At 42.3% G+C, this 12,597-nt stretch overlaps 1 pseudogene; it reads left to right on the top strand.

The window, feature by feature from the left end:
- LOC119925391 overlaps positions 1–11,493 on the top strand; it is a 63,191-nt pseudogene extending 51,698 nt beyond the window's left edge.
- The last annotated feature ends 1,104 nt before the right edge of the window (positions 11,494–12,597 follow it).

Here is a 12,597-nt window from a genome sequence, read left to right as displayed (position 1 = left end):
AACCCTCTCTTGACCCCACCTCACCTTCTAGTTATCGTCCCATATCCCTCCTACCATTCCTTTCCAAACTCCTTGAACGAGTTGTCTACACGCGCTGCCTAGAATTCCTCAACAACAACTCTCTCCTCGACCCCCTCCAGTCTGGCTTCCGTCCCCTTCATTCCACGGAAACTGCCCTCTCAAAGGTCACCAATGACCTCCTGCTTGCCAAATCCAACGGCTCATACTCTGTCCTAATCCTCCTCGACCTCTCAGCTGCCTTTGACACTGTGGACCACCCCCTTCTCCTCAACACGTTATCTGACCTTGGCTTCACAGACTCCGTCCTCTCCTGGTTCTCCTCTTATCTCTCCGGTCGTTCTTTCTCAGTCTCTTTTGCAGGCTCCTCCTCCCCCTCCCATCCTCTTACTGTGGGGGTTCCCCAAGGTTCAGTGCTTGGTCCCCTTCTGTTCTCGATCTACACGCACTCCCTTGGTGACCTCATTCACTCCCACGGATTCAACTATCATCTCTACGCTGATGACACCCAGATCTTCATCTCTGCCCCTGCCCTCTCCCCCTCCCTACAGGTTCGCATCTCCTCCTGCCTTCAGGACATCTCCATCTGGATGTCTGCCCGCCACCTAAAGCTCAACATGTCGAAGACTGAGCTCTTTGTCTTCCCTCCCAAACCTTGTCCTCTCCCTGACTTCCCCATCTCTGTTGACGGCACTGCCATCCTTCCCGTCTCACAAGCCCGCAACCTTGGTGTCATCCTCGACTCCGCTCTCTCATTCACCCCTCACATCCAAGCCGTCACCAAAACCTGCCGGTTTCAGCTCCGCAACATTGCTAAGATCCGCCCTTTCCTCTCCATCCAAACCGCTACCCTACTAATTCAAGCTCTCATCCTATCCCGTCTGGACTACTGCACTAGCCTTCTCTCTGGTCTCCCATCCTCGTGTCTCTCTCCACTTCAATCCATACTTCATGCTGCTGCCCGGATTACCTTTGTCCAGAAACGCTCTGGACATATTACTCCCCTCCTCAAAAACCTCCAATGGCTACCGATCAATCTGCGCATCAGACAGAAACTCCTCACCCTGGGCTTCAAGGCTCTCCATCACCTCGTCCCCTCCTACCTTACCTCCCTTCTCTCCTTCTACTGCCCAGCACGCACCCTCCGCTCCTCCACTGCTAATCTCCTCACTGTACCTCGCTCTCGCCTGTCCCGCCGTCGACCCCTGGCCCACGTCGTCCCCCGGGCCTGGAATGCCCTCCCTCTGCCCATCCGCCAAGCTAGCTCTCTTCCTCCTTTCAAGGCCCTGCTGAGAGCTCACCTCCTCCAGGAGGCCTTCCCAGACTGAGCCCCTTCTTTCCTCTCCCCCTCGTCCCCCTCTCCATCCCCCCGTCTTACCTCCTTCCCTTCCCCACAGCACCTGTATATATGTATATATGGTTGTACATATTTATTACTCTATTTATTTATTTATTTATTTATTTTACTTGTACATTTCTATCCTACTTATTTTATTTTGTTGGTATGTTTGGTTCTGTTCTCTGTCTCCCCCTTTTAGACTGTGAGCCCACTGTTGGGTAGGGACTGTCTCTATGTGATGCCAATTTGTACTTCCCAAGCGCTTAGTACAGTGCTCTGCACATAGTAAGTGCTCAATAAATACGATTGATTGATTGATTGATTGATTGATTGATTCTTCTGCGACATCACCCCTCTGTTGTCACTGGCTTGTTCAGATACATCCCTTACCAAACTTCTACTTTTCAACTCTATACTTTTCATTGAGATCATCACAGTGATGGCCGTCCTGACCCCCAACACTATATTGAATCGAGAAAACAGACCTGAACTATTGCCAATAATAATTCAAGGCATTACTGGTAGGGTAATTACACACCATAATTAGTTGGATTGCCCCTGGTGCAACTAAAAAATCTCTAATAATGCCAGCTGTTGCACAGAGACTTCTCTTGAGGCACATACAGAGCAAAACAGGTCGTTATTGATCACTTCAGCAAAGAGCTATGGGCAGACAATAAAACTGAGAAAAAGCAATATTATGTATCCTCCTACCCTGGAAAATCTTTCACAACGGCAAAGACTTTGAATGACCACATGAAACCTAATATGGTCACTACATCTTGCTCACCCACGTAGTACTTAATCCAATGATGCACAGCTAGACAAAGAGTTAGAGAACAGAAAACAAAATGTTGCATAGTTGGGTGGAGAGTGACAGAATTTAGAGGCAGTGGATCATATATCTTAGAAAACTGAAGATCTCTACAACTGTTGGGGTACCCAGTCTTCCATATAACTCTAAGACCTGGACCTACTACAATAGACTCATTCAGTGTCTTAGGGAGTTTCATCAGCCCAACATATGAGCCACTCACAACAGCAAATGGCAGGACTAGATGACCAACAGTGAGGTCCTGTATTGAAATGAGCTCACACACATTGTAAGTCAACTTAGTGTGAGGAGAGCTAACAATATCAAAAGACCAGAGCAGCTGCTAAATGGAAAATGTAAGTGGGGCACCCATGAGTGGGGTAAGCAGAACAAGAGTTTCACAAGCAAGGAAGCAGTCATGAATGCAATGGTACATCTATATCTTAACACTTAAGAAGTTTATCCCTATTTGCTGCACCTATATGCCTATTATCATATTCATATTTTTATTTGTTTCTATGTGTGTATTCAATTATGTATTCTGCTATCTCACCCTGATATTGTTGAAGTACTTCCTGTTACATCCTCCTATCACAGAACTAGTAAATAAATTGTCTGCCTCTTTCGAGTGTAAAGCTCCTTGAGGGCAGAGACAGTGTATCTTGCTTTAGTTGTATTTCCACAGGTGCTTAATATGGCTTTACACTCAGTGGGTGCTCAATCCATATCGCTGATTGAGTAATTAAGCCACATGTTCTATCCATAATTTCTATTATTTACATGTTTTATACATTTGTTATTAATAATAATAATAATGGCATTTGTAAAGAGCTTGCTATGTGCATAGCACTGTTCTAAGCGCTGGGGGGGAATAAAAGGTGATCAAGTTGTCCCACGTGGGGCTCACAGTCTTAATCCCCATTTTCCACATGAGGTAACTGAGGCTTCGACAAGTGAAGTGACTTGCTCAAGGTCACACAGCAGACATGTGGAGGAGCCAGGATTCAAACCTATGATCTCTGACTCAAAAGCCCGTGCTCTTTCCACTGAGCCACGCTGCTTCTCTTGGGTCGCTGCTTCCACTGAGAAACGCTGGGTTATTCCAACCCAGCTCCGCCACTTGTCTGCTATGTGACCATGGGCAAGTCATTTCACTTCTTTGGGCCTCAGTTTCCTCATTTGTAAAATGGGGATTGAGACTGTGAGCCCCATGTCAGGGACTGTGTCCAACTCCATTCTGCTTGTATCCACCCCAGTGTTTCGTACAGTTCCTGGAACATGGTAAGTGCTTAATAAATACCAGAATTATTATTATTATCAGACTCCTCACTGATGTTCCAGCCTGCATTATCTCTCTTCCCGGTGCATACTTTTCTTCACTGCCTTGTTCATTTTTTTAAAACATTGTTTGGGCCCATAGTAAGCGCTTAACAAATACTACTACTACTACTACTACTACTACTACTACTACTACTACTACTACTACTACTACTACTACTACTATTATCATTATCACACTATAATAGACTAGGTAGACACCTTTCTTGCCTAGAAGGAGCTTATATAGTGTAAAGATATATACATAAATGCCATGGGGAGATGTGATTGCTTCACTGTTTATGTGGAGAGAGTGGATCTGATGAAAGGTGGAGAGATTAGAAATTAATCACATCAGACCTCTTGAGGAGATATGATTTCAGAAGGGCTTCCAGGATAGGGAGAGCAGTGGTCTGTTGGATGTGAGGGGAGGGAATTACAAACATGAGGAAGGGCCTGAGCAGGAGAAGCAAGAGGGAGGTGCAGTGAGGAGGTTGCTTGAGAAAAATGTAGAGTTAGAGTTCCAATGCAGTGAGATAAGAGAGTGAATGAGAAAGATAGAGTTGAGTGAGTGGAAGTTTCTTCTAGGTACAAAGAGAAATGAGCAACTTTTGTGAGGTTTTTGAGAAGAGGGGAGATATATAATAATAATAATAATAATGGTATTTGTTAAGTGCTAACTATGTGCCAAGCACTGTTCTAAACACTGGAGTAGATACAAAGTAATCAGGTTGTCCCACGTGGGGCTCATAGTCTTTAGTCTCCATTTTACAGGATGAGGTAACTGGGACACAGAGAAGTTGTGACTTGCCCAAAGTCACACAGCAGACAAGTGGGGGAGCAAGATTAGAACCCATGACCTCTGGCTCCCAGACCTGTGCTCTTTCCACTAAGGCATGATGCTTCACTCCTAAGTATACTCTCCTTAGCACTTAGTACAATTCGCAGCACAAAACAGGTGCTCAATGAATATGATTAACTGATTGATAGATATTTTTCCTCCGATATTCATTTTAGTGTCTGTTTCTCTTCTACATCATAAACTCCTTGAGGGCATGGATCATATTTGCTACTCTATTATACTCTTCCAAATGCATAGAGCAGTGCTATGCATGCAGTAGGTGCTCAATAAATACTATTGATTTATTGATTGCTTGCCTCTTTTTGTGTCTTTCTATTAAAAATATAAATTAATGAAGAAATACTTTGCAAAACAATGCAAAAAATAACTTGACTACACAAAGTAAGCCTAAACCTATATGCCAAACACATGAGTCACAGTGGCCTAGGATGGATTAAAACTAGTTTTGGAGCTACATACTACTAGTATTGCCTCAGAGTCTGTCTTAAAAACTACCATGCTAACTCAGAGATTTCACAATGCATTCTCTATTCCAGATCATTTATGAAATCATAGTAATGATAGTAATAATAATGATAATGCTAACAAACTTTGGTATTTGTTAATTGCTTACTATTTACTAAGCAGTGCTAGGGTATATATCACTTAATCAGGTTGGACACAGTCCCTGTCCCACATAGGGCTTATAGTCTAAGTAGAAGAGATATACCATATTTATCAGATGAAATTGATAAATTGAACATGTCCTAACAATAATCCCTAGTAACCCTTTGTTTGGGAAAATGATAATTGAGAGCATCATGGTATAGTGGATAAAGTGTGGGCAAATGGCAAATGTGTGACGTCGGGCATATCACTTAAATCCTCTAAATCTCAGTTTCCTCATCTGTGAAATGGGGATTGAGACTGTGAGCAGCACGTGGGACAGAGACTGCATCCACCCCGATTTGCTTGTATCCACCCCAGCAGTTAGTACAGTGCCTGGCATATAGTAAGCACTTAACAAATACCAGAATTATCATTGTTATTATGAATATTTATCCCCCTATTCTTTTTTCCCATCTTTAGCAAGTTTCCCATTCATGACAGGATGTCATCTCCAATCCTAGAATCACAATACGTAATAAGATACATGGTCTTCTTCAAGCATGCAGGATATTATATTGCCATGATAATCAGGGCCTAAAATGGCACCTTGAAGTGAATCTTCCAGAGCAAATAAATCCATCCACTCAAAATATCTAAATGTTATAGGGATAAATCAAATCCAAATGCATTTTGAGGTGAGTTTTCTTGAGGTAATGTGGGTCTGGATGGACACATACAGACGAGTAGCCCTCAATCAATATAAATACTGAAGATTCCTTCCACACTGGACCAGTAATGTATAGAGTTAGTTCCCAGGACTATCTAGCCCAAAATATATCACATTATTTGTCCAGATTATTCAAGCAATTCTCCTTACTCAATTTAACTTTGCATAGACTGACAATGATAATAATAACTTATTATTAAGCACTTACCATGTGCCAAGCACCGTACTAAGCACTAAGATAAGATATAAGAAAATTAGATTGAGCACTTGGGGCTCACAGTCTAAGTATCCAGGATATTTGTCTTATTTTGCCCTGGGACATTTAAGTTACTGAGAGCAATCAATTCCCTGGTTCTCAAAGAGGAAAGTCCTTGAACATTGATTATTTAAGGATTACAAAGTAGGGTGCTGTCTAATTAGGAGACATCATTCTTCTGCTCCCAGGAAGCTGGCATTCCCTTTGTGATTCCAGTGTACCCTGGGAACAGGGGGCAAGACTGAGGTCCCTAGAGAGAAGCAGAAACAAATAAGATGCTCCAGCAGCTTCAAGCAAGAACCAACTGAGTGAGGAAAAACAACGTCTCCTCCTCAGGTCAGTCAGATTGCCAGGTTTCGTTCTGCATTTTTTTTAATGTTCAGAACCAAACCAAATGTTTACTTGATGAGATAAGTTATTTAACTCACTCTAAGGAAAATATTTAGGGGTTGCTTCATTCAGGACAAAATGTTGCCATCACTATTGAATTACTCTTCCATTGATTAAGAGAGGTAATTCATGTTTTTCAGAATTACAAATAAGTGGTGGGCAGGTAGGTTTTCTGTCTTTATGAGCTGACTTGCAGCTGCTGCTGCTATGGCTGCTGCTGCTGCTGCCATCTTGTCTTCTGCTCCAGTACTTCCTGCTGCAGGAATTTCCTTAAAGGTGAACACAACTAAATTCTCCTTTAAAATAAACATTTAACATATATGACAACAAATAATTTCATCATAGCTATTTACATGCTTGGTACTAATATTTTACATTAATTATTAATTATTAATGCTTGAGTAGCAGCGTGGCTCAGAGGAAAGAGTGTGGACTTGGGAGTCAGAGGGCACAGATTCTAATCCCAGCTCCACCACCAGTCTGCTGTGTGGCCTTGGACATGTCACGTCACTTCTCTGGGCCTCAGTTACCTCATCTGGAAAATGGGGATAAAGACTGTGAGCCCCACGTGGGACAACCCGATTACCTTGTATCTAATCCAGTGCTTAGAACAGTACTCGGCACATAGTAAGTGCTTAACAAATACCATTATTATTAATACTTCATATTGCCTTCTTGTTCTAATTGACCTTAATATATGTTGTCTCTCCCAGTCTTTTCCTCTAATATTGTCATTAGACCCTCATATTTTCACCCCTTACTTCAGTCCTGATAGTATAACCTTATCTTACTTTTGTGCAGAGCACTGTTCTAATGGCTTGAAAGAGCACAAAAGAGTTAGAAGACCCAATCCCTGTGGCCTATGGAGTTGCTTTTCTGCTTGTGGATTTTATTTTATCTATGAATCTCACTGGGTTTTTATTGAGATGCTCCTAAAGTCACTTGGAAACTCTTGATTTTATTTGGGACTGAAATGATGCAAAGACAAATCAAGATATCTAAGATCAGGGTCAGCTCTAGGGCAGGGAAGTAGCATGGCTTAATGACAAGAGCACAGGGCTGGGAATCAGGAAACCTGGGTTCTAATCCCAGCTCCACCACTTACTGGATGTGTGACAATGGCCTTAACTTCACTTACCTTCTCTGTATCTCAGTTTCCTCATCTATAAAATGGGAATAGAATGCCTATTTTCCCTCCTCCTTTCATAGACTGTGAGCCCCATATGGAAAAGAGATTGTTTATGATATGACTGTACTGTACCTACCCCAATGTTTAACACAGTGCTAGAACATAACTGTTTAAGAAAACTAATAAGTATTTTTCTTGAGTGAGTGCTGTGTGCACAACATTGTACTAAGTGCTTGGGAGAGTTCAGTATAACGGAGTTGATAGGCATGTTCCTTACCCAGAAGCCCAAGATACGTACTGATTGAGGAAAGGTGAACATAGGCCAGCATGAAGGCTATGTTTGGTAGATAATAATAATAATTGTGGTATGTGTTCAGTGCTTACAGTGTTCCAAGAATTGGTCTAAGCACTGGGGTAGATACAAGATACTCAGGTTGGACACGGTCCCTGTCCTACATTCTAAATCCTCATTTTACAGATGAAGTAACTGAGGCATAGAGAAGTTAAGTGACTTGCCCAAGGTCATACGCAGGAAAGTGGTGGATCCAGGTATAGAACCCACATCCTCTGACTTCCAGGCCCATTCTCTTTCCTCTAGGGCATGACAATGAAAAGGAACCCTGTTCTTGGGGCTCAACAATCTCTGGCAAGCTTTTCTGGGCAGCCACTGTTGCTCCCTTTCTTGATGCCACCTATTTCTTTAAAAAGGTATGTGGTCACTAACTTCACTCCCCTCCATCCCCCCAAGGATCTCTAAAGGGCAACTCTTGTCTGTATCCCAATGAGGAAAGTGATTGCCAAAGAGGCTGGCCAGCACTACGTCTATACCAAACTTCTGTGCTCTCCCCACATCAGCGCTTAGAACAGTGCTTTGCACATAGTAAGCACTTAACAAATACCAACATTATTATTGTATTAACACTATTGTTAGCTAAATGGACTGGCCTACGCATGTGCTTTATATACACTCATCTAAGGATCTAATTCTCTTGAGACTTGAGTTTGTCAGTCAGTCAACCGTACTGATAAATGCTTACACTGTGCAGAGCACTGTACTAAGCACTTAGGATAGTACAACGTAATGATAAACCATCACATCCCCTACTCACAGTGAGCTTAGAGTCTAGAGGGGGAGACGGACATTAATATAAGGGAATTAATAATAATAATAATGATGGCATTTAAGTGCTTAGTGCAGTGTTCTTCACACAGTAAGAGCTCAATAAATACAATTGAATGAATGTGCCAAGCACTATTCTAAGCAGTGGGGTAGATACAAGGTAATCAGGTTATCCCATGTGGGTCTCACAGTCTGAATCCCCATTTTACAGATGAGGTAACTGAGGCACAGAGAAGTTAAGTGAATTGCCCGAAGTCACACAGCTGATAGGTGGCAAACCTGGGATTAGAACCCACAATCTCTGACTCCTAAACCCGTGGTCTTTCCACTGAGCCACGGCTGTTTCTCAACTACAGAATTACAGATATGTACATAAGTGTTGTGGGGCTAGGAAGGGGGATGAATAAAGGGAATAAGGGTGATGCAGAAGGGACTGGGAGAAGAGGAAAGAAGGGTTTAGTCAGGGAAGGACCCTTGGAGGATATATGCCTTCAATAATAATAATAATGTTGGTATTTGTTAAGCACTTACTATGTGCCAAGCACTGTTCTAAGCGCTGGTGTAAATACGAGGTAATCAGGTTGTCCCTCGCGGGGCTCAGTCTTAATCCCCATTTTGCAGATGAGGTAACTGAGGCATAGAGAAGTTAAGTGACTTGCCCAAATTCACACAACGGGCAAGTGACAGAACTGGGATTAGAACCCACGACCTCTGACTCTCAAGCCCGGGCTCTTTCCACAGAGCCACGCTGCTTCTCTGAGGCTTTGAAGCAGGGGAGAGTCACTGTTGGACATGAAAAGGGAGTTGAATCTCTGCTTCTTGGTGAATTCTCTTCTAAGAACTCACACAAGCATGTTCATTCTGTTATGAACTTCGCATTTATTCAATACCAAGGTCGTTACTTAGAGTCTTGATTATCTGACGTGTTGAAGTTTTTCACCAAGAAAGATTCTGTTTATTTTGAGGACCACCTATTAGGTATATGAAGTAACTTCCCTAATCAAAGTAGAAAGGAAATGCTCTCTTTTGAATAAATTTAAACTGCAGACAAAATTATAAAAAATATTCTGTGCTTATTTTTATATTTTTATGTTCGCTTCCCCCGGTAGGATGTAAGCTTTTTGTGGGCAGGGAACAAGTCACTTTGATAGTCTGTACTTCCCAAGCACTTAGTACACTGAACGACACCAAGTGGGTGCTCAATGAATGCTACGACTGATACTTGTTGACCACAGGTCCCTTATCTTTTCTGTATCATATGCCAGAGTGGGGATAGCTCTTCATTAATTTTTTCTATACTTGTTTTATGTTTACAGTAACCTGCTAAAAAACTGGGAAAATAAAAAGGTGCGGAGCCTCAAACTGTTCAAGATCCAAGAAGGACTGTTCAATCTTTCAATCATATTTATTGAGTTCCTACTGTGTGCAAAGCACTCTACTAAGCAGTTGGGAGAGTTCAATACAAAAACAAATGGACACATTCCCTGTCCACAGTGAGCTCACAGTCAATCCCCATTTTTACAGGTGAGGTAAATCATGAGGTAACAGAGAAGCTAAGTGACTTGTCCAAAGTCACACAGCAGACAAGTAGTGGAGGCAGGATTAGAACCCATGACCTCTGACTCTTAAGCCCATGCTCTTTCCACTGAGACACACTGCTTCTCTGTATCAATAAATGGTACTACTGCTTCTACTACTACTACTACAAATAGATGCTTTTGAGGTTGACTGTCTACAAATATATTGGGAGGAGGAAGTTTACTTTAAACTAAATGTTATTCCGTTATTCCATTATGTTATGCTAAATGTTATCCCGTTGGCCTGAGAGAATCACACACCTCCTTACCCTTGCTTCGTTAATAAAATACCACCTCTTGGGTTAATGTCTGGGAAATCTGGAGGATCTCATGGGGCAAGGTAATAATAATAATAATAATAATAATAATAATAATAATAATAATAATAATTGCAGTTTTGAAGTGCTTACTATGTGCAAAGCTGCAATGCAGTTCATTCCGCTGGGGCTCACAGAGAGCATACAGATGCGGGCCATCCTTTTTGTGCTTTTTCTATTGATCTATGCACTCAGTGTCATGGGGAATCTAGGACCGATTGGATTAATTGGGCTCAGACCTCGACTTCACAGTCCTATGTACTTTTTCCTAAGCCATTTAGCCCTTGTTGACTTCTGTTATACCTCCTCCATCACTCTCAACATGCTGGTGGATTTGCTTGTAGAGTTGAAAAGCATTTCCTTCCTGGCCTGTGCTATTCAGCTATCTTGTTTCATCACTTTTATAGGTGTAGAATTTTTTCTCCTGGCATGGATGCCATATGACCATTATGTGGCAATATGCCAAACTCTTCTTTATATCACTGTGATGTCTTGGAAACTGTGTACCCAACTGGAGGCTGGTACTTACCTATACTGATTTTTGGTTGGATTTTTTCACATATTTCTGATATTTCATTTCTCCTACTGTGACTCCAACATCATTAATCATTTCTTTTGTGATGAGGTCTCCTTTTTGGCATTGTCTTGCTCTGACACCCACATCAAAGAGAGGCTGATTTTTGCATTTGCTGGTTTTAATATGCTCAGCTCACTTCTGATTGTCCTCATCACTTACATTTTTGTTCTCCTGGCCATCTTAAGGATCCACGCTTCTGAAAGGAGACATAAAACCTTTTCCACCTGCATCTCCCACTTCACATCTTTTACCATATTCTATGGGACCATCATCTTCATGTATTTACAGCTCAAATCAAATCATTCACTGGAGACTGATAAAACTGCTTCCATGTTCTACACCACTGTGATCCATGCTTATCCCTTGACCTATAGCTTGAGAAATCAGGAGGTGAAAGGTGCCTTAAAGAAGAAAATAGGAATAATAAGTTGTATGACACCACAAGCGCAATTCATTAAATAAGAAGTGTGGCCTAATGGAAAGAGCCTGTGCCTGAAAGTCAGCAGACCCAGGTTCTAATGCCAGCTCCACCCACTATCTGGTCTTTGGCCTTGGGCAAGTCACTTAACTTCTCGAAGCCTCAGTCACCTTATCCATAAATGGGGATTAAATCCTCCTCCTTCCTGTGTCAGACTTGGAGCCCCATGTGGGACAGAAGCTGTGTCCAAACCAGTAACCTTGTATCCAGCTTAGTGCTTAGTGCAGTGCCTGCAACATAGTGAGAACTTAGCAAAGTCTCATAAACAATAAAGACTAAGGTGACCATTTGTCCCATGGTAGATGGGATGGTCACAGAGTTTTGACTCCTATTCTCCCGAGCCCAAAGGGATAGTATGGACTACTTGATACCTGTCTCTCAGCTCAAACTCAGGAGAGGGGGCATGAAAACAACATCAGTGTAGACAGCAACAATAGCAGATAAGTAAAGAAGAGGCAGCCAATATTACTCACCCACTTCGTCTCCTCCTTCCTACCTTTCCTCTTTCCTTTCATTGTCATGGCATTGCCTTACTCTTCCTTTCCTGTTCCTGCCATAGCTGCCCCAACCAATCAATTGGACTTATTCAATCAATCGTATTTATTGAGCGCTTACTGTGTGCAGCTCACTGTACTAAATGCTTGGGAAGTACAAGTTGGCAACATATAGAGACAGTCCCTACCCAACAGTGGGCTCACAGTCTAGAAGAGTGGGTTCACAGTCTAGACCTATTGGGTACTTACTATGTGCAGAGCATTGTGCTAGGCACTTGGGAGAGTGCAATATAACAATATAATGGACAATTTATATGTGCCCCAAGCACATCTATCATGACCACATCTACCAGCTGTTTTCTAGAAGTTTCTGGAACTGCCTTTTCTGTGTGTAAATCAGCCATGCCTGGGACCTAGAGGGAGCAAGCAGCCCCAGCAACTATCGCCGTGACCAATGGGGCAATGGAAATGGAAGACAGCTGATGACAGTAATGGAAGAAGGTTGATGTCAACTATTGAAGAGTGTTTAGATGAGAGTTGGTGACTGTCTATAGTTATGTGTGCCTTTATAGGCAACTTTGTGTATGTATGTGA

The sequence above is a fragment of the Tachyglossus aculeatus genome, chromosome 3 (assembly GCF_015852505.1).
Source record: "Tachyglossus aculeatus isolate mTacAcu1 chromosome 3, mTacAcu1.pri, whole genome shotgun sequence".
Taxonomy (NCBI): Eukaryota; Metazoa; Chordata; class Mammalia; order Monotremata; family Tachyglossidae; genus Tachyglossus; species Tachyglossus aculeatus.
This window is presented reverse-complemented; position numbering and strand designations above follow the sequence as displayed.